General features: G+C 39.6%; 1 protein-coding gene across 2 annotated transcripts in view; it reads left to right on the top strand.

The window, feature by feature from the left end:
- Window positions 1-2592: 2592 nt before the first annotated feature.
- The window catches only part of CDC42SE2 (CDC42 small effector 2), a 69698-nt gene continuing 52018 nt past the window's right edge, over window positions 2593-20272 (top strand). Inside the window, exon 1 of one of the 2 annotated variants that reach the window (XM_070742834.1) lies at window positions 2593-3565. The gene's annotated coding sequence lies outside the window, so the exon portion shown is untranslated. Of the gene's footprint in view, window positions 3566-3632; window positions 3930-20272 lie in introns of those variants that run through there. The other variant, XM_070742835.1, reaches the window with a different exon arrangement.

Genomic DNA, 20272 nt, shown 5'->3' with positions numbered 1-20272 from the left:
TTTGTTCCTCTTTCAGCGCTGTCTGAGCCCAAGCAGGAAGTCGCTCCTGATTGGCTCAGATGCGGCCGGCTCTGGCTTTGGCGGGAACCGCAAATATATAAAAGGAGCGGTTTCTCCAGCCAGAGTCAGTCGGTACTCGCTGAATTGTCACTTTACCTTGCTGAGCTGTCATTTATTCTCTGAGCTGAATAAAAGTACCGATTGCTCCAAACCCTGTCTCTGGGTCTACTTCAGTCATAACCAACACTTTGAATTGTGACCAGAAACTGATCGGCAGCCTATGCCCTCACCACTGTCAAAATATTTACTAAGGCTGCATTACTATTACTATTAGTCTTCTCATTTTTCCTATCACCCATCTCCTCCCACACTTATGACTGTATGATGGTAACTTGTTGCTTGTATCCTTCCAATTTATATTAATATTATTTCTTAATTACTTATTTGTACTCTATGACAATCATTAAGTGTTGTACCTCATGATTGACAAAAATATCTTTTCTTGAATGTAAACTGAGAGTATACGCACCAATGACAAATTCTTCTGTTTCCAATCACACTTGGCCAATTAAGAATTCTATTCTATTCTAAAGCTAGGCAGTGTAAACCTTTTTCAAGAAGTAGGCACATAATCCATCAGGGCCAATAGATAGAGATGGCTTTAGGTTGCATAGTACTGTTTCAACATTAACTGTTGTAAATTCAGTATGTAGTAAGTAATTTGCTATGGTTAGACTGGGAAATGGGTTGGACTAGAAGACCGAGGTTCTTTCCAGCACTGTGATTCTATGTTCTATTCTGTCCTCTCTTCTAGCAACCCATCCACAGCCTTCCATCCTTCCGATGTCAGTAAAATGAGGACCCAGATTGTTGGGGGCAATATGCATTGCTGACTCTGTAAACCACGTAGAGAGGGCTGTAAAGCACCATGAAGGGGTATATAAGTTTAAGTGCTATTGCACTTGTCTAAGAGATTGCTCAGCTGTCACTTCCATTTGCTTTTCTTCCAGGTACACACATACACACACATCAAAAATACATGCCAATTCTCTTGGCAAGATGTAATTAGTTAGTGTTAGGCTTTACCTATTCCAGTCTGATATTTTCTGTAAATAAATAATCCCTCAGTTCTAGTTACAAAACCTGCTTCACTCATTGTTGTTGAGGTCAGACTATACATTCAGTATTATAAATACATATGAATTGCTATTTGCATGAGATCATGCATGCTAAATAATTCCCCCCCCCCCAAAAAACCCCACCTCCCCTACAGAAAATTCTGGTGGATTGACTAAATAATGTGAAGAGAGCTCAGGAAGGGGAAGTAAAAAAGAACCAGCCTAAAAGTAGAGAAGACATTGGAGTTTGAGGATAGTTGCACTACCCAGATTACACTCAATATACTGTATCTTTTATACTTTTATAAGCACTGTGATCTACCTGAAGATCCCCAACCATTTAGGAAGAACCGGATTAGACTTGTTGACAGACACTACTTGAAATGATCAACCAGTTGTTTGTTAGCAGTTTCAGAAAAGGAAGGGACGGATGTTTGATTTGGACCATTTGAAAACTGTATAGTTAATTAATTAATTAATAAGTAAGTAAATTTTTATTATTAATTACTTACTTACTTACTTACTTACTTACTTACTTACTTACTTACTTACTTACTTACTTACTTACTTACTTACTTACTTACTTACTTACTGCCCTTCTCCTCTTGGACTAGGGCGGTTTACAGGAGTAAATTCAATCTAACAATAAAAAGAGTTGCTACTTTCTGTATCAAAACTTTGTCCTTCACAAGGTCTGCCCTTTGATTAGCATTCCTTCCTAGATTCTCCCTTCAAACTACAATTCCCAGAATTCTTTTGGGAGGGGGAAAGCTATGACAACCAGAAACTCATTGACGTTTGTCAGGCAGACGTCATCTAACTTCCTTTCAGTTCGCTGTCATTTAACAGCACTCCGCTCCGGCTGATTTTCCCCGCATATGCCTTCGTTTCCCGAAACCTCATCGCCCACGGTTGAGATTTTTTTTCGTTCTTGCAACTGTGGCAAAACCGCCTTCATTTAATCGCAAGTGACGCTGGCGTTTCTTGGAAGCGGGTGGTCTGCAACCTTGGCAACTTTAAGACTTGTGGACTTCAACTCCCAGAATTCCTCAGCCAGCAAAGCTGGCTGAGGAATTCTGGGAGTTGAAGTCCACGAGTGTTAAAATTGCCAAGGTTGCAGACCCGTCTTTACAACTTCACTGCCGTCAAATGAACTCGACAGGTTTAGCTTCTTGCATTGAAAATGATCACTCCGCCCCGGGTTTCTGGCAGTGTAGCCTAGTAGACGAAGCCTGGGAAAAATGGGTTTATGAAGGCCAAGCTCTCATTTGCCTAAAGGACAAGTCGTTTAAAAAGATGAAAACTTTTTAAACATTGTATTGACGGAGACAGTTATACCTAGTTTCTCTGTAAGGAGCCAAACCCCCATTTGTATAAAAAGAGATACGAATGTTACTTTTCAAACACTCAGATCTTGTTTGCTGCCTTGGCTTTGTCAAGCAAGAGGTCTCCCACGTCATCTGAAAGATGCCGTAGTACAAAGATTGTGTATGTGTGTGTGTGAGAAAGAAATGTATGTGTGTGAGAAAGAGAATATGAGAGAGACTGTATTTGAGAGACACTGTGTGTGTGAGAGAGGGAGTGAGACCGAATGTGAGAGAAAATGTGTGTGTAAGTAAGAGTGTGTGTGAGTGTGAGAGTGAGAGACAGAATGTGTGTATATGTGAGAGTGTGTGTGACAGGCTGTGTGAGAGACTATGTATATGTGGGAGTGTGTGTGAAAGATAATGTATGTGTATGTGAATGTCTGTGTGTGTGTGTGTGTGTGTGTGAGAGAGAGAGAGAGAGAGAGAGAGAGAGAGAGAGAGAGACGGAGTGAGTGAGTGTGTGTGTGTGTATGTGTGAGAGAGAGACAGAGAATGTGTTTGAGTGTGTGACACAATGTTTGTGTGTGAGAGAGAGAGGCTTTCTCCCCGCAACCACTTTGCTTGTTCTCTTCGCTTTTTGCCCCGCCTTCCTCATAAGGAAATCTAAAGTTAACCCTTTCTTTCCACAACTCTGAAGCCGCATCCCGGGCCACTCGCCCTTTTGTACCGGCCGGACTAAGGAGGTTCTTCCGTCCTCCCGCCCGGCCTGGGCCACTCCAAGAAGAGTCAGTCAGTCAGTCAGCCAGCCAGCGCTGCCGCGTTTCTCCGTTCGCCGTTCTTTGTCCGGCATTCGCTCGAGCAGCCCGAGCCCGAACCGGTGCGAAGAGTCAGCGGAGCGGGAAACGGCGCTGCACTCGACCAAGCGACAGGAAGAAGCGCGGAGGGCTGTACGGCGTTGCCGGAGTCGCCTCCCCTTAACTCTCCGCGTACGGACTCCTCGTTAGCAACCGCCTCTTCGCCATCCACCCGAGCCAGGAGGAGCAGAACTCGCTCTTCCGAGCTGCAGAAAGGCGAGAAACGGCGGCACCGAAAGCAAGCAGTGAAAGAGGAAGCGAGACAAAAGAGGGCGAGAGCGAGGAGGTGAGTGGCGGGCGGAGAGCGAGGCTGGGAGCTTTGCTTTTCCGAGGCTCGAGCTTCACTACTCCATGGGGGGCGGCGGCGGCGAGGCCAGGTAAACGTGTTCTTCTCTGCACCCACCCCCCGCTCCACCCGGACATCCCGCGCTCGATCCTCCAGCCTTATCTTGCAGCCGTGAGAAACCCCTGACGGACGGGCGCTTCCACCCCAAGGCTATCGGGGACAGCGCCTGGTGGTTTAACTAAGGGGGTGGCGGCGGCGGCGGCGGCGGCGGCGTGGCTTTGAGACTCGGCACGTGAAAACAGAAAGTGCTGCTCGGAGGAGGAAGAGGAAGAAAACCAGTCCTGGCTAGTCGCCGCGAGATAAAGTGCGAAGGCCTTCTTGCATGTCTGTGTGCAATTGCACACACGTGTGTGTTGTGTGTGAGAGAGAGAGTGACAGAGAGAGAGACTTACGCCCATAGGATCCATGCTGGGGCCGATTTATGTTTCCCTGTATGTTTCAATTGATTTAATAAATGCGGGTGTGTGGTGGCCGGGGGGGGGGTATGTTTGCCCTGCGGCGCTGAATGAGAAATATGGGTAGCCTGGCGTGAAGTCGCGAAAAAGCATCGATAATAATAATAATAATAATAATAATAATAATAATAATAATAATAATAATAATAATAATAAATGGGTTTGGTTTGATGAGGGCGGGGGGATGCACCACTGCTCTTAAGTAGGCAGCCATAGGGATGGAAGCAAGAGGAGGGTGGGGGGCTGTCTTGCACTGGCAGAGGAAACATTTCCCTCTGCCATTTTTTTGCATTTTACCTCAGGAATAGGTGGTTTAAAACAATATGTAAACCTTTGAATGTTTAACTAAATGGGGAACAGTGGCCTGTGTGGTTTCCTAATGATGAGTTCAAGGCCTGAGAGCTTTTCTCGTTGCCCTCAGTACCTAGGTCGGGTTATTATCAGTATAGGAACTGAATTAGTATTTTGGCATTTTCTTAGGGATTTAAAGCAAATGAGAGTATACAGGGCATGCTTCTCTCATGTTATATATGGGTACTGCGGAATGGCATCGATGCCCTTAATAGGCATTTCAGCCTGGTCAATTGGAAGAAAGTGTGAATCTTTGGAGACAGGTGTTTGTATTTATATGGTGGAAAGGTACATCCGCCCTTCTGGATACTTTTAGGAGGATATTTTTTTTAAAAAAAATGCTTCTTCTGCCTGAGAGTAAATAGCCCAGAGAAAAAGCTAGCTAGATGGTGCTTTATAACAGGTTGTTCAGCCCTACAGTAGTATTTTTTGGCCTCAAGGACCAATGGTAGCTTTAATGTCTTCCCCACCCCCTTGTTATAAGAGAGGGTGCGGTACCTACTCTGTAATGCCGCACTGCTAGCAGCAGATAGCAACCAAGGCTTCTATGCATGTACGGAATAATATTTCTGCCCTCTTCCAGAGTCTTATCAGAAGAACTGAAATGTTGCTTTGGGCAAAATACTTTAAATTTCCTAAGGAAAAAAATGCAAACCTCTGCATAAAATTCAATGCTGAATTAGGCCGTAATGTGCAATATGTCTTTTTTATGTCCAAATATAATTTTTTAAAATGGTTTTTCTGGTCAACTTTAATCCACTTCAGCCTTCCATATATGTAATGGTCCAGTACTTAAAAGTATTTTTATTTATATTAAAATTTATTAAAACTAACAAACTTTAGTTTTACTACATACTGCTTTTCTATGATAGATTTTGCCTAATAATATTGATTTCATTGGGATATAGTCAATTTTACTTTGACAGTGGCCTGTTTGTTAGAAGGTTTTGAGATTTATATGGTTTGAAATCAGTGTTTTCATTTAAAAATAAGCATTATTTATGTTATGATAGAGAGAGAGAGACTGCTGCAAGTCCACCCTTGGCCATGGAAGCATGCTGAATGATTATGGGCTAGTTACTCTTTCTCAGTTCAACCTACCTTCTAGGGTGGTTGTATGGAAAAATTGGAAGAATTGCTTTGAATTTCTGAATTGTAAATCCAATGCATAAATAAATTTATTTGTATTAAAGATAGTTAAATAAGATGCACTCATAATTCTAGTTAAAACAAATAGCATCTGTGTTATTTTAAACTCAAATTATTTCTAAATGGGGAATACATATTTTAATGAAGGGATTTTTAAATTATGGGTAAATATGGATGATTGATTTAATCATTGAGTACTGAGTATATATTGATTAAATAGTTATGAGGACTTAGTTTGGGAGAAATGTTGACAATATTACAGCATGGTGCACACTTCTTTTTCTGTCCATTATATTGATTGGGATATTTTATTCCCCAGTGTTTGCTTAGAAATTGGATGAGAAATATATTGCATTTATATATATACACTGAATATAGTCAGACAAAAAAAAAGATTCTTGGATATGGAACCAGGGTTTTGGTTGGATTATTCTAGTTTTATGTTGGAAACATAATGGAAGAAAGCAGTGGCATTTTAATACTGTTCCCTTCACCCCAAAATGTGAATACTGGTATTTCTGTGAAATCACCATGAATTAAGCTTGTAACTTTACTGTTTTTACATGGTAACAGGACCTAATATTTTTCCAGTAGAGATAGACTGCTAGAAAATGCTAGATAAAATTTTAATATGGCCTATGTCCTGGGGAAGAACATTGGAGATCTAAAAGCCATCTCTGTTAATTGCAATACAACAAAGTTGCCTTTAAATGTGAATAATGCATTATACATTTGTTGGTAAATGGAGGTAGGGACCTCCTCAGCTTTTTCTGTTGAGTCATTTCTTGTGCCCTCGTTTTACCTTTTGGCCCTATGTTAGGCATAAAAATTCCTTGATGTACCTATTGTTGACAATGTAAAGATAATCCATGCTATTTTTCAGAGGTGCCATGTTTTGTTTTATGTCTAAGCCCAGCACAAGATCCCAACTTGGTAGCTTTATTAGCATGGTCCTCCAGGTAGCTCAGTTAGTCTATTAGAAGTGCAAACATGAACATTAACCTTAATCTTGATTTAATTTCAACTCAAAGGACATGATATATGTTCACTTTTGAGCCCTCTGACCTCTATTCTGATCTGCTCTATTGAAACCATTCATCTCAATAATATTTAATCACTAACTGAGCATCTAGTATTACCATCATAAAGTTTTTGCTTATGCCAGCTACTACACAATAAAAGTCATTTCTGTTTTTACTTCCTCTTTCTCTTCTACCAGATTTTTAATTTTAACTGACTTTGCACCATTGTTTCTCTGCAAAGTGCCATGATGGTACTATATATTAATAACCAAACTACAATTTCACCATAGATTTCATTTACTAATATAGTTCTCATCTATGTAATATGGATCTATGTTAATGGTATGTTAATGGCCATTCCTTTATAAAATGCCTCTATAAACGTTTATGTTTTGTTTACATTTTTATAAATGTAAAGTAAGACTTTTTTTCTAGCTTCAGTTTAATTTCTATGATTACTAGGTTTGAACATTACTGATAAGGTTGATATTTTTCAGAACTTGCAGTATTTCTTTTACTCCCCCTCCCCCTTTAGTCTGTGTTTGCCTTTTTAAAAAACTTGCATCGCCACTTCCTCTGTGCTAGAACATGGAAAGTTGAAGTGTTATAAATCTCAAGTTGTGAAATACTTGCATTTGAATAGTCAGTTTAATATAAATATTTTACTCTTTAAAAACATTTAAATAGATAATTACAAGACTGGGTTCATACAATATACACATCCGTTTAAGCATATTAATTTCTCAGTTTTAAAGTGGTGTGCGTATAAATATACAGATACACATACACCCATAGCTACATGCAAAACTTTTTATGTTTTAAAAATATCATTACAAATATTTCCATTTTATTCAGAAGTAAATTCTACTGTGTATAGTTGTGCTTTTCAAGGCCTACAAGCAGTATAAGGATCAGAATTACTCAAATCCCCCTCCCCCAAACTATTTTATCTTTTGAGGCATGAAATCTAAATTACTGTGTGGATCTTAAAGAACAATTGTTGATCCCTATATTGTACTTTCCACATGTACTGCTGTAACTAACAAAAAAAAAATCCTGGGATTTCCAGATTTTAATTTTCAGTCTGAAACCCTGCAGCCCTAAAGTGCAATGAGATTTATCAACAAACCTGTGGCTGGATATGAAATTTTGAAATGGTAGCTTATAGACTGCTTTATTAAGACATACATAAGCAAAGATGATATCTTGTCATGACAGAAAGCCACTGCCTTTCAGTTGTGATATTTTAACTGGTAACAGAAGAAGAATAGCTCTTTGACCTCAGTAGAGAGAAAAAAGTGGACTAAACAATCAATAGAAAAACAGGAAGTACAGTAGACTCAAAATTATTTGTGTGTGTATGTGTATTTGCAAATTGTTATGCCTTTTAGCTGCTAGTTTTATAACTATTTGATAACAGGGCTGTGAACACAGTGTCTATATTACAGCTACTTAACATTTTTTAAAAATAAATGCTCTGTTAGGTCTAGGAATTCTATAATGGAAAATGGATTGTGCTGACCAGTCAATTAATCTCTATCTTGTACATGAAAGTCTGGTTGTGATAGAGAGTACCAATTACTGTATTCTTTACAGCATTTTTAAAGATGTGAATTTTGCTCCCTGCCCCCTTTTATTATCTCCTCCTTGATTTGTTTTTAAAATGAATTCCCAATCATTTTGAAACTAGATCAGTAATATGACATCTTCATTTATTTATATTAGAATTTTAAACAAGTTCTGTAATAACATTTCAAGTAATTATGGCCTGCTTTTTAATAAAAGGATTTATGATTGGAAATGGGGTATGAAGTTGAGAGGTCATTAAGAAAGAAATAATGTTTCACTTCTGTATAAGTATTCTCAGTAATTATTTTTGGCAGCCTGGTCTTTTTTACTTCTTTTTTCCTTTCCATGATATAGTACTTATTCTGAATTTGTTTCAACTAATCATGTGACCGTAAAGCAAAGTACTTTCCTGTTTGATCTACTATGTCAGTTAGTTTTGAGGATTATTGCAAAGGTACATTATGCTGTCCTAACAAAACTTTAAAAACTTCTAAATTCTATTTGATCTGTTTGATGCTTCACCAGATTTGTATATCTGGAAATTTGTGAAATAATCCAGAATGGATGGATATGGAAAGATAGGTGCATGCTAATCTATATCTAGCACCATATATCTTGCTCTTTAGCTTAAGCATCTACAAGAATAAAATCAGATGTCTCTGCCTACAAGGCTTGTAATCTAAAATACATTATAAAAAAATATAATACAGGTAGTCCTTGATTTATGACCACAGTTGAGGCCATATTTATGTTGTTAAGTGAGACATTCATTAAGGGAGTTTTGCCCCCATTTTACTATATTTCTAGTTGTTAAGTGAATCACTGCCATTGTTACATTAGTAACATGGGTTGTTAAGTGAATCTGGTTTCCCATTGACTTTCTTTGTCAGATCGCAAAAGCTGTTCACATGACCCCCAGCCATCATAAATATGAACCAGTTGCCAAACATGCAAATGTTGATCATGTGACCATGGGAAGGCTGCATCAGTTGTAAGTGTGAAAAATGGTCATAAGTAACTTTTTCAGTGCTGTTATAACTTTGGATGCTCACTAAACGAACTCTGTAAACCGAGGACTATCTGTAGATAAGGGACATGGAAAGAAGCAAGAGGAATAAAAAGGGAACTCATCCTTAATACTTTACTGGAAAGGTATGATGGAATAGCAGTGTACAGGAAGACTTCGGCGATACTGTCATCCCCAGGAACAGACAGTGCTCCTTTTTCATCACACAGTAGTTGATTGTGAAGAGACAGAAATTCTGAGCCAAACAAAACACCTGCAGCAAGCAAGATAATAACAATTCATTGTCTGCTGCTTCTCTTACTCAAATGGCTTTTGGTTCCAAAATGAATGGACGTGTTGCTTTTGTTTGTAGAGTTATAGGAGGACTAGCAGTAGAAGGCAACTAACTAACGAGCCGCTTTGAGTCTTCGGAGAAGGGCGGCATACAAATATAATAATAATAATTAATAATAATAATAATAATAATAACAACAACAACAACAACTAGTCTCTCTTAGTGGCTACCTTTGCTAATATAAAGTCTTCAAACTGAGCCTTACTCCTGGCAACCATGTTTTCCATTGGCATCTGGATTTTTTCCCTCCCCAGCTTTCAAAATTACTGCTCTTGAATTTTCCAGTGGTCTCCCATCACAGGTACAATGTGCTTAGTCCCCCCTCCCCCAAGAGTTAGTTTAGTACTTGTCTGGGATTTTTGTTGGGCTACTTGGTGTTATTTAAAAATGGCTGATATGTTCAAATGAACTGTAAGTAGGGTGCATCTTGAAGGAGACTCCTTTTGTCTTCAAGGCATGGCTGGGTAATTATCTTTTTAAGGCAGTTGCTGCTATGTAAGTTCTTGATAATCTACTGTTGTTTCCAACATGATGAAACAGCATTTGTTGGTGCATTGTCTTATAATTGCAGGAGTAGAAGGAGTTTGAAAGGCTGTGTTCCGTTTGTATTTATAGGGCAAGGTATAAATATAATGCTTTGATGGAGAAAGGAGTGGGGGGTCTTCCAGGTTTCGGTTTTTGTTAAAACAAAAAAAAAGCTGATAAATACATGTAGAGGTAGTCCTTGAGTTATGTCCACAGTTGAGTCCCAAAATGTATGTTGCTAAGTGATAAATTTGTTAAGTGAATTTTGTCGCAATTTACAATGTTTTTTGCCATATTTGTTAAGTGAATCACTGCGGTTATTAATTGAATCTGGCTTCTCCATTGACTTTGCTTGTCAGAAAGTTGCAAAAGGGGATCACATGAACCTGGGACACTGTGACCATCATAAATATGAACCAATTGTCAAGCTCCCAAATATAAATCACATGACCGTGGTGATGCTACAATGGTCATGAGTGTGAAAAACCATCATAAGTCACTTTTTCAGTACCATTGTAACTTTGAATGGTCACTAAATGAACTGTTGTAAGTCAAGAGGACTACCTGTAGTATTATTACTGAATATTTTAAATGTCAAAAAGACTCTGTTGCCATTTAAGATTGTTTACCTTGAAAATTGGTCTTAGAATGCTGTTAATCTTAAAACAGGACAGTTATGAATTTCCAGTCTTCAAATGCCTTCTCCTGTCCGAGGTCAAAGATGAAAATTGAGGAAAAATGCTACAAAACTAGCTTTATAGCTTAACAGGTTGTTTAACTTTTACGCAGTGGAGCATGAAAATTCAGTACAGTACAGAAACTGTGACACAATAGCAGAAAGTTGGAAAACGCACTTTGAAAGCGATCTATACCATATTGCATGACCTACATGTGATTGCGTAAAACAGTATGTTAAAAGTTATGGTTTCATCTGCCTACAGCTCTTCATCTTCCCACTAACCAATGAAAGAAACGTAAGAGTTAATACTTTTCTTGAAAGACATCAGCCAATAGAGAAGGCTACTAAAGTTTTGCCCCCTATCACAATGATAGTGAACCTGTGGCACGAGAATCTGTGGAACCTGCCTGCACATGAGCCGTTACCCTAGTTCAGCTCCAGCGTGCATATGTGCGCTGGCCAGCTGATTTTGAACTTGCACGGAGATTCTGGCATTTTTGGCCTCCGAAGGGCCTCTAGTCGGGGGTGTCGGAGGCTCTTTTCATCCTCCCAAGGCTCCAGGAAAGTGGTACATTGGGTCATTCCATATCAAGTGATTCAAATATGAATTTTTTTTACCTCGCGTCTTTAGATTTTGTTTATTTTTATGAATTTTTATGAAAATTCAAAACTTTTAATTTGTAATTAACTAAAATAGTACTTACTTCAGTTAATTACAAATTAAAAGTTTTGAATTTTTTTCTTCATCAGTTAATTTTTTACAGACTTCTAAAGTTTTGAAAAAGCGCAAATTTTGGCCTGGTATGGCTTTTTATTTTTTATCGTATCTCAGGCTAGAAATAATATAAAGAGGTGGGAGAGGCATCATTTTTCTCAGAACAGTGCTGGCTTTCATCTGATATGTGACAATACTATGTGACATGGGGTGTACTAACTTTTGTTGCCAGCAGTTTAGATGTTAATATGTTGTGTTATTTTGAGGGGACAGCACATTTACACCGCTATACAACTATATACTCACTACTTTACATTGCAAGTGTCATTTCTTCAGTATTGTCACATGAAATAGTGATCCCTCGTTTATCGCGGGTATTACGTTCCAGGACCACCCACAATAAAGGAAAATCCATGAAGTAGGATTTCTACTTTTAATCCCCCACACATTGTCCCTCACTTCCCACAGCAGTCACCTCCTGCACCCGGAATACCCGTAGCCGCTCTCCTCCATACCTGTCAGCCCCATCAAAGTCAGTGCCAAGTCTGAGCCTCCTTTTGCCTGCCTAGCTGGGCCTTTTTTTTTTTTTTGGCCTCAGCCGCGCGCACTCCCAACTCCTTGCCTGGCTGCTTCCCTGGGCCATGGCGCTTCTGAAGCCCCATCTGGCTCTCCTTCCTCCCCCCCCCTTAGTTCAGGGATCTCTGCTCCCCACTGCTTTCAAGCCAAACTGATTTGGCTGGCCGGCTTGTTGATGGCAGGGACAAGGGGGCAGGGGACGAAAGAAAGGTGCATTGAGCTGTTCAGTGCCTTCTTCTCCAACTTTGAACTTTATGCTGTGTCTTTCTTTCGTTCCCCTCCCGTCCCTGCTATCAACAAGCCAGCCGGCCAAATCAATTTGTCTTGAAGGCAGCGTGGAGCAGAGATCTTCGAACTAAGGTGAGGGGAAAGAAGGAAAGCCAGATGGGGCTCTGGAAGCACCACGGCCTGGGGAAGCAGCTGGGCAAAGAGTTGGAAGTGCGCGCAGCCGGGAGGCAAAACAAAAATAAAGGCCTAGGTAGGCAGGCAAAAGGAGGCTCGGATTTGGCACTGACCTCGATGGGGTTAACAGGTGTGGAGGAGAGCGGCTTACAGGTATTCCGGGTGCAGGAGGTAACTGCTGTGGGCGTTCAGGGAAAAGCCGGGGGATGGCGGGGGGAGAAATATTTCCCCGTTGGCTCGCTGCCCCTTCCTCACCTCAGCGTCGTAGGACATCCGTAGCAGCAGTGGCAGCGGCGACAGCAGCCGCCACCCACCCTCACTTCTGGTTCCTTCAGTAACCCGCGATGCACTGAAGCTGCAGAAGGTGAACCGCGAAGTGGCGAAGGATCACTGTACTTCAATATTTACAAAATATGAGGGGGTTTACTCACTTCTGTCACATACTGTATATTCTAGATAATTTCTCCAGAGGCATGTTTCTTTTCCACTGGTCAGAACCCAAGCTGAATCTAGCAATCTCTTGAATGGATGAATACACTGAATGGTGCATGAGTGAAATGTAGCACTTTGTTAGAAAGTGTGCAGGGTTACTTATGGCTTTTTGTAGTAATGTATGAGCCACTTTCTGGGACCTTGAATTAATTTTTCCAGGCTCATATGATTCTGCTTTAAGTTATTAATAAGCTAGACCATCGGTGTCAAACTGGCGTCCTGCAGCTGAATGTGTCATGTGTAGGCCACGGCCACCCCAGCTCTGCGAAGGAGAAAACGACGCAAAACGTCACTTGACGGCAACATGAAGCAGTGAATTTGACACCTGTGAGCTGGACTATTATTCAAGGCACCCCTCTGCAATCCTACCTCCTAGGAGTACAGTTAACCCTTGACTTTCAACAGTTAATTCAGTGAACATTCAAAGACACTGAAAAAAAAAGATTTATGGCCATTTCCCACACTTATGACTGTTGCATTATCCTCATGGTCATGTGACCAAAATTCAGATGCTTGGCAACTGGTTCATATTTTGATGATGGTTGAAATGTCTCAGGGTCAGTGGTAAAATCCAAATTGTTTTACTACCGGTTCTGTGGCCATGGCTTAGTGGGTGTGGTGTGGCTTGGTGGGCATGACTTGGTGGGTGTGGCAGGGAAACAATAATGCAAAGTTTCCATTCCCACCCCTCTGGGGCCAACCAGAGGTGGTATTTGCCAGTTCTCTGAACTACTCAAAAGTTCCACTACTGGCTGTCCAGAACCTGCTGGATTTCATCCCTGCCCAGGATCATGTGATCTCCTTTTATGACCATCTGACAAGCAAAGTTCAGATTCACTTAACAACCATCTATATTAACTTAACAACTACAGCAATTCATTTAACTGTGGCAAGAAAGCTTGTAAAGTGGGGCAAAATCTCGCCTAGCCGCAGGAATTTTGGGCTCAATTATGGCCATAAATTGAGGACTATCTATATATGCACTGTAGGACTTCTGTATGATGGAATAATGTTTTTGATTTGATACTTTTTAGATTCAAAGGACAGTAATACTTCACTAGTTGTGGGTCATGATCTACAGTGATGTTTTTTTCATTTTTCTTTATCTCAGGAATAGAACACTGGGGCATTTTCATATTTTTGCAATTTGTAGGTCGATAAGCTCTTCAAATAATGAATTAATGTGTTGGTGCTCAGACAGTCCCTTTAGATGGGGGACACAAGCAAACTTAGAACCCTAATATAATGGCATTGGAGAGGAGGGTATTTAGCTTATAGTTCAAGACCTGGCCAATTTTTTTCAACCTTCAATTCATTCCTTTGTTTAGAATAACAGAGTTGGAAGGGATCTTGTAGATCATCTAGTCCAATCTCCTGCTGACTATATCAGTCATGGTGAACCTTTTTTTCCCTCGGGTGCCAAAAGTGCATATGCGTACCTATCGCGCGCACACGTGTGCCCACGGCCATAATTTAATGCCCCGCATGCACCCCCCTTGCACATGTGTGCAACCCCCCACACTGTTCCATTTCCCAATTTCCAGTGGGCCCAGTAGGCCCATTTTTTGCCCTCCTCAGGCTCTGGAGGCTTTCCTGAAGCCTGGGGAGGATGAAAACGCCCCCCGCCTGCCCCCCATAGGCCTTCTGGAGGCTAAAAACACCCTCCCAGAGCCTCTGGGTGAGCCGAAAATTAGCTGGCTGGCACACATATGTGCACTGGACCTGAGCTAGGGCAACGGGTCGCATGCCGATAGATATGGCTCTGCGTGCCACTTGTGGCACACATGCCATTGGTTCGCCATTACACCCCTGTATCATTTCGGACAAATGGCTGTCCAGTCTCTTCTTGAAAGCTTCCAGTGATGAAGCCCCCCATAAGTTCTGAATACAAATTATTCCATTAGTTGAGTGTTCTCATTGTCAGAAAATTTCTCATTTCTAAGTTAAATCACTCCTTGATCAACCATTACTAAGAGAAGCCACAGTTTATAGGATCCAGGAATCCACTATTCTTCTGCAGGATAATATGGGATGGTCTTTTGCCACTGTTTGTCAAAATGGTATCAGCCAATATGCTTGCTTTTACACCCAAAACACTTTTCTGCCTTCAGGTACAATAGTCCCAATAACCTATAACAGTGATGGGAAACCTATGGCAGTGGTGCCACAGGTGGCGCGCGGAGCCATATCTGCTGGCATGCGAGCTGTTGCCCTAGCTCAGTTCCAACCTCCATGTGTGAACCGCCCAGCTGATTTGTGGCTCCCACAGAGGCTCTGGGAGTGTTTTTGGCTTCCAGAGAGCCTCTGGGGGGATGGGGGAAGGTGTTTTTACCCTCCCCTGTCTCTAGGGAAGCCTTTGGAGCTTGGGAAGGGTGAAGCACAAGCCTACTAGGCCCATCAAAAGTTGGGAAACAGGCTGTTTCCGGCCTCCGGAGAGCCTCTGGGGGGCAGAAGAAGCTGTTTTTGCCCTCCCCAGGCATTGAATTATCGGTGTGGACACTCACGCATGCGCAATAACGCGCACCCACAATCTTTCGGCACCTAAGGAAGAAAAGGTTCGCCATCACTGACCTATAGTATAGACATTGTAGTATCAGGAAGAGAAGGTCATAACTTGACTACAGAAGTTTCAGAAAAGAGTTGCTATATAGATGCTCCATGTTTCAAATGTGAGAACAGTAGTGATACATAAAACAGAACAATTATATATTAAAAGGGAATTGATATGAGATGGTTTTGCTCATTAATTTTGAGTACATTGGCTGGTGGGGTTTTTTTGTACAAGTTCTGTATACATTTACATTTAGTGTTTTATCGTAGGTCATTTTTGGACTCTTTCTCTGCTGATTTGATTCAATCTACCCATGTTTATTTACTGTTTTTTCTATCTCTGTGCATCTAATGAAACAAGCTCTTGTCCTATGAAAATTATGTCCATGCTAAACTGAGAAGCCTCTATACTGCACTGATATTTATAGCTCTGTTGTTGACCACTGGTTTCCATGAACTAATGTTATTTTTCTGGAGGGATACCTCGCTCAGAATTACCACTTAGTACTTGCACTGAATGTTATGGTATGTATCTTCACAATAGAGTAATTGCAATAGTACTTTAAGACACAAGTAGGGGCAAAATATGTAATTCTCTACAGCTATTTTACAGCAGAACAATAACTTACTTGTTTAAAACAGGATTCAAAAACAGCAAGTCAATTGTTTGCCGAATAACTGAAGGTCACACATGGATTCTAAATATACTAAAGCATTATATGTTTACTATTTAAAAATATTTTTCCTTGGAGGATAAATTTATTTTTTCTCATTCTTCCCCCAGATTCAGTTTCTGTAGCAAACCAAATGCGTAAAGCTAAAAGAAAGTAGATAATGATATATATACGACATAAGTTAACATTCTAATGCATACATTTTAATATGTTTATATGGTGATTTAGGTATATATTAAATGAGATAATAAAATATATCCCCAGATGTCCGTTGATATTTTAGATACTTTTGTATTTAAAAAATGTTGTCAATGGGCTATTGAGTTTTAAAAGTTTGAGCCAATGCTGTATTAGTAACTATTTACAGTAGAAGGAGAGGAGAGGAGAGGAGAGAATTCTTTATTGGCCAAGTGTAATTGGACACACAAGGAATTTGTCTTTGGTGCATATGATCTCAGTGTACATAAAAGAAACATTGAAAGCCTCCTTTAAATCCCTCGATATTGACAGCACTTCCTGGGAAACCCTGGCATAAGATTTATCAACATGGTGCATACTGATCCACCAAGGCTGCCAGACATCTGAGGACAGAAGAACAATCATAGCAGAAGCGAGCACTCCGCAAACCTGGAGCTGCAAATGCTATGACAATGGTGCCCACACATGTCTGCCCAACATATGGCAGAACATTTCATGCCCATAGAGGCCTTACCAGCCACCTGCAGATACATCGTGGACAGCCTACAACCTGTTAGATGTCAAAGTTGTCTTCGAAAATGATGGACGAACATCATATACATAAAAGAAAAGATACAATTGTCAAGAATCATGAGGTACAACACTTACTGATTGTCATAGGGTACAAATAAGCAATCGGGAAAGTAGTAGAGTTGTACCAACCTTTCAGAGGAGTCTAGTGTCCCTCCTAAGAGTTTTAAGGCAGTCATGCCTTTCAAAATGCTGCCCATGTGCTTCCATAGGTTCTTTGCTTCGCTGGCAGTCCCAGTAAAACAACTCTCTACAAAGGACTCAAGAAGGCTCTTTAAAGCAGAAACTATTAGCTTTCTGAAATATCGTTGCTTTGAACAAGCTTCACAAGATAATCCATCAGGTGTTTTACATCTCTATTCTTAATATCATCCTTAATATTTACTCTTAATAAAAGTTTCTTCATTCTTTGATGGTGCTATATCAAAAATTAGAATATTAATTTATTGTAGAACTTTCTGTGGTACAGATAGTCCTCCAGTTACAATCACAATTGAGAACAAAATTTATGTTGCCAAGCAGAACATTTGTTGACTTTTGCTCCATGCTTAGTTGGGGGAAAGATCAAAAGCAACATGAGAAAATATTATTTTACTGAAAGAGTAGTAGATCCTTGGAACAAACTTCCAGCAGACGTGGTTGGTAAATCCACAGTAACTGAATTTAAACATGCCTGGGATAAACATATATCCATTGTAAGATAAAATACAGGAAATAGTATAAGGGCAGACTAGATGGACCATGTGGTCTTTTTCTGCCATCAGTCTTCTATGTTTCTATTTAAATGACTTTTCTTGCCACTGTTGTTTAAGTGAATCACTGTAGTTAAGTTAGCAACAAGGTTGTTAAGTGAGTCTGGCATCTCCATTGGCATCTCTGCTTGTCAGAAGGTGACAAAAGCTGATCACATGACCCCAGGACATGGCTTGTCAGAAGGTCAAAAAAGGGCATCACATGATCCCAGGACACTGTAACCATCCTAAATAAGAACCAGTTGCCAAGTCTGAATTTTGACCATGTGACTTTGGAGGTGCTGCAATGGTCACTTTTTTCAGTGCCGTTGTAACTTTGTATGGTCACTAAAAATACTTGTAACTCGAGAACTGTTTGTACTTGTGACAGAGAAGAAAGCATTTGATCCATAAGCCTTCATTCTCTATGATAAGAAGTCAGTACTATTTATCAGAATATTAGTCTTATCCCCTAATTTGATTTCTATATCCTGAGTGCGTTTCTATATCTGAGTATTAAATTCTATTCTATTGTTTTGGGGGTGTTTCTCTAATCTATCAAAATTATTTTCATTTTCATTTCATTTCTGACAGAGTGTTAGATGTCTCACCAAATCATTATCATCTTAGATTTCCTAAGTATTGCTTCCAACTCATATATAACTAATTGATTTAAAATGTCGAAGAGTAGAACTCCAGGACTGAACTTGAACCTTATGTTACTCCCACTGTTACCCCAATTCTGTTTGATGAGAAATCATTGATAAACACTTCTTGAATATAATATGCAAGTTATTTGTAAACAGACTATCCTCAGCTTCTACATGATTTGGGATAAATTTATTTATTTTATTTATTTATTATTTAGATTTGTATGCCGCCCCTCTCCGCAGACTCGGGGCGGCTCACAATAAATGCTTTTAGTCAGAGGTTCAGGCATGTGCCAGTTTTATATCCATGTATACTTTGATTCCTTTGAAAATGAAAGTATCTACCAAGTGTCATTTCATCAAGCCCATAATTAAATTTCTTAAAAGCCAGAACGTTATGGACTACTTTGCCAAATGCTTTACTTAAATCAAGACATATTTATTGCATTTCCATAATTTACTAAAGAAGTATGAGATAAGTCTGGCAAGATTGAAAAAATGCCTGCTGGTGTCTGGTAATTGTTCCCAATTTATTGAATCTCTACAATATAACCTGCTTTACAATCTTTCTAGATATGAAATTCAGATGAGTCATTTTGATACTGTTAAGATCATTTTCTTCCTATGATTGGAAATTATGGACATTTGTTTCCTATTCATCTGATAGTTCACTGTATCTCCAGAGTTTTTTAAAATGATGAATATAAGTCTAGCCAGACCATTATCAAATTCATTAGGGTGCATTATCAGTGGTGAGATTCATTTTTTTTTACTACCGGTTCTGTGGGTGTGGCGTGGCTTGGTGGGCGTGGCAGGGGAAAGATACTGTAAAATATCCATTCCCACCTCACTTCAGGGAAAAGATACTGTAAAATCTCCATTACCTTCTGATGGGATTTGGGACTCAGGAGGCAGAGAATAGATGGAGGTGGGGCCAGTTAGAGATGTTATTTACCAGTTCTCCGAACTACTTAAAATTTCTGCTGCAGGTTCTGCAAATATTAACATAATTTAATTTAATCTACTTTATAATCTAAATTTACCACTTTTTATTTAAAAAATAAACCAAAAAATGTTTCAATGCTTATTTGAACCTATACCTTTCTGTTGGAGGAAATTGAGTCAAATATTCTGAACTAACTATGTCTTAAGTACTGTATACTTAATGGACAACTAATATGATTTTGTAGTGTTTTGTCATTAGTAGATTCTATAATGCTTTCATGGCTGAGTTTGAATTACTAAATGTAAAAGAAAGTGTGTAACTTCCACAAAAGCTTGTGCTTGTGCTTTCTCATCTTTCTTCGTAAGAGAGAAAAACAGTAAAAGAAAATTGAGTCCTATTTTTGCAGATTTCTAACTTGTCACATGTTAACTGTGAAATGTGTTTTAAAAACAACATACCTCAGTCTTTTTAAAAAGTTCTCAGTAGCTCAATTGGAATATATGAACATATTTTTGTTGTTATTTTAGAATTTCAAAGAAGATCTCCCTTATTTCCAGGTCCTTTTTATTTGTACTTACTTGTTAAACTCATGGCTGCCCTACATCCAGATATTTAAGACAGCATGTTCACTACTCAACAATCCTATGAATTAGTTGCAATTGAGAAAGAAGGTGGTCAAATTACCATTTGCTGAGTTCCTGTGATTTAGCATGAAATTGGCCTATGCCTTTCTGATCATAATCCAAGCACCTGACTTTCTCTAATTTTATTTTCTGAAATAAGCAGATAAAACTCAAAATATTTTGTAACCCATTTTTAAATACTGTCATTTTCAGAGTTATTTGGATCTCTATCTGAAAAGCTCTCCTAATTATGTACCTGTGTCTGAAACATCTTGGTTCTTGTCTGCAGCATGTCTCCTTTAATAAATCACCGTTCCAAAAGCATATAACCCATTATCTAAGATCCTGTTCTTTCCCTCCCCTGAGAATTAATGTGTACAAGTCACTATGGGCAGCCTTATCTATGCTT

Source organism: Erythrolamprus reginae, chromosome 2 (genome assembly GCF_031021105.1).
Source record: "Erythrolamprus reginae isolate rEryReg1 chromosome 2, rEryReg1.hap1, whole genome shotgun sequence".
Taxonomy (NCBI): domain Eukaryota; kingdom Metazoa; phylum Chordata; class Lepidosauria; order Squamata; family Dipsadidae; genus Erythrolamprus; species Erythrolamprus reginae.
The sequence above is the reverse complement of the archived record's forward strand: the minus strand, read 5'-3'. Positions and strand labels throughout refer to the sequence as shown.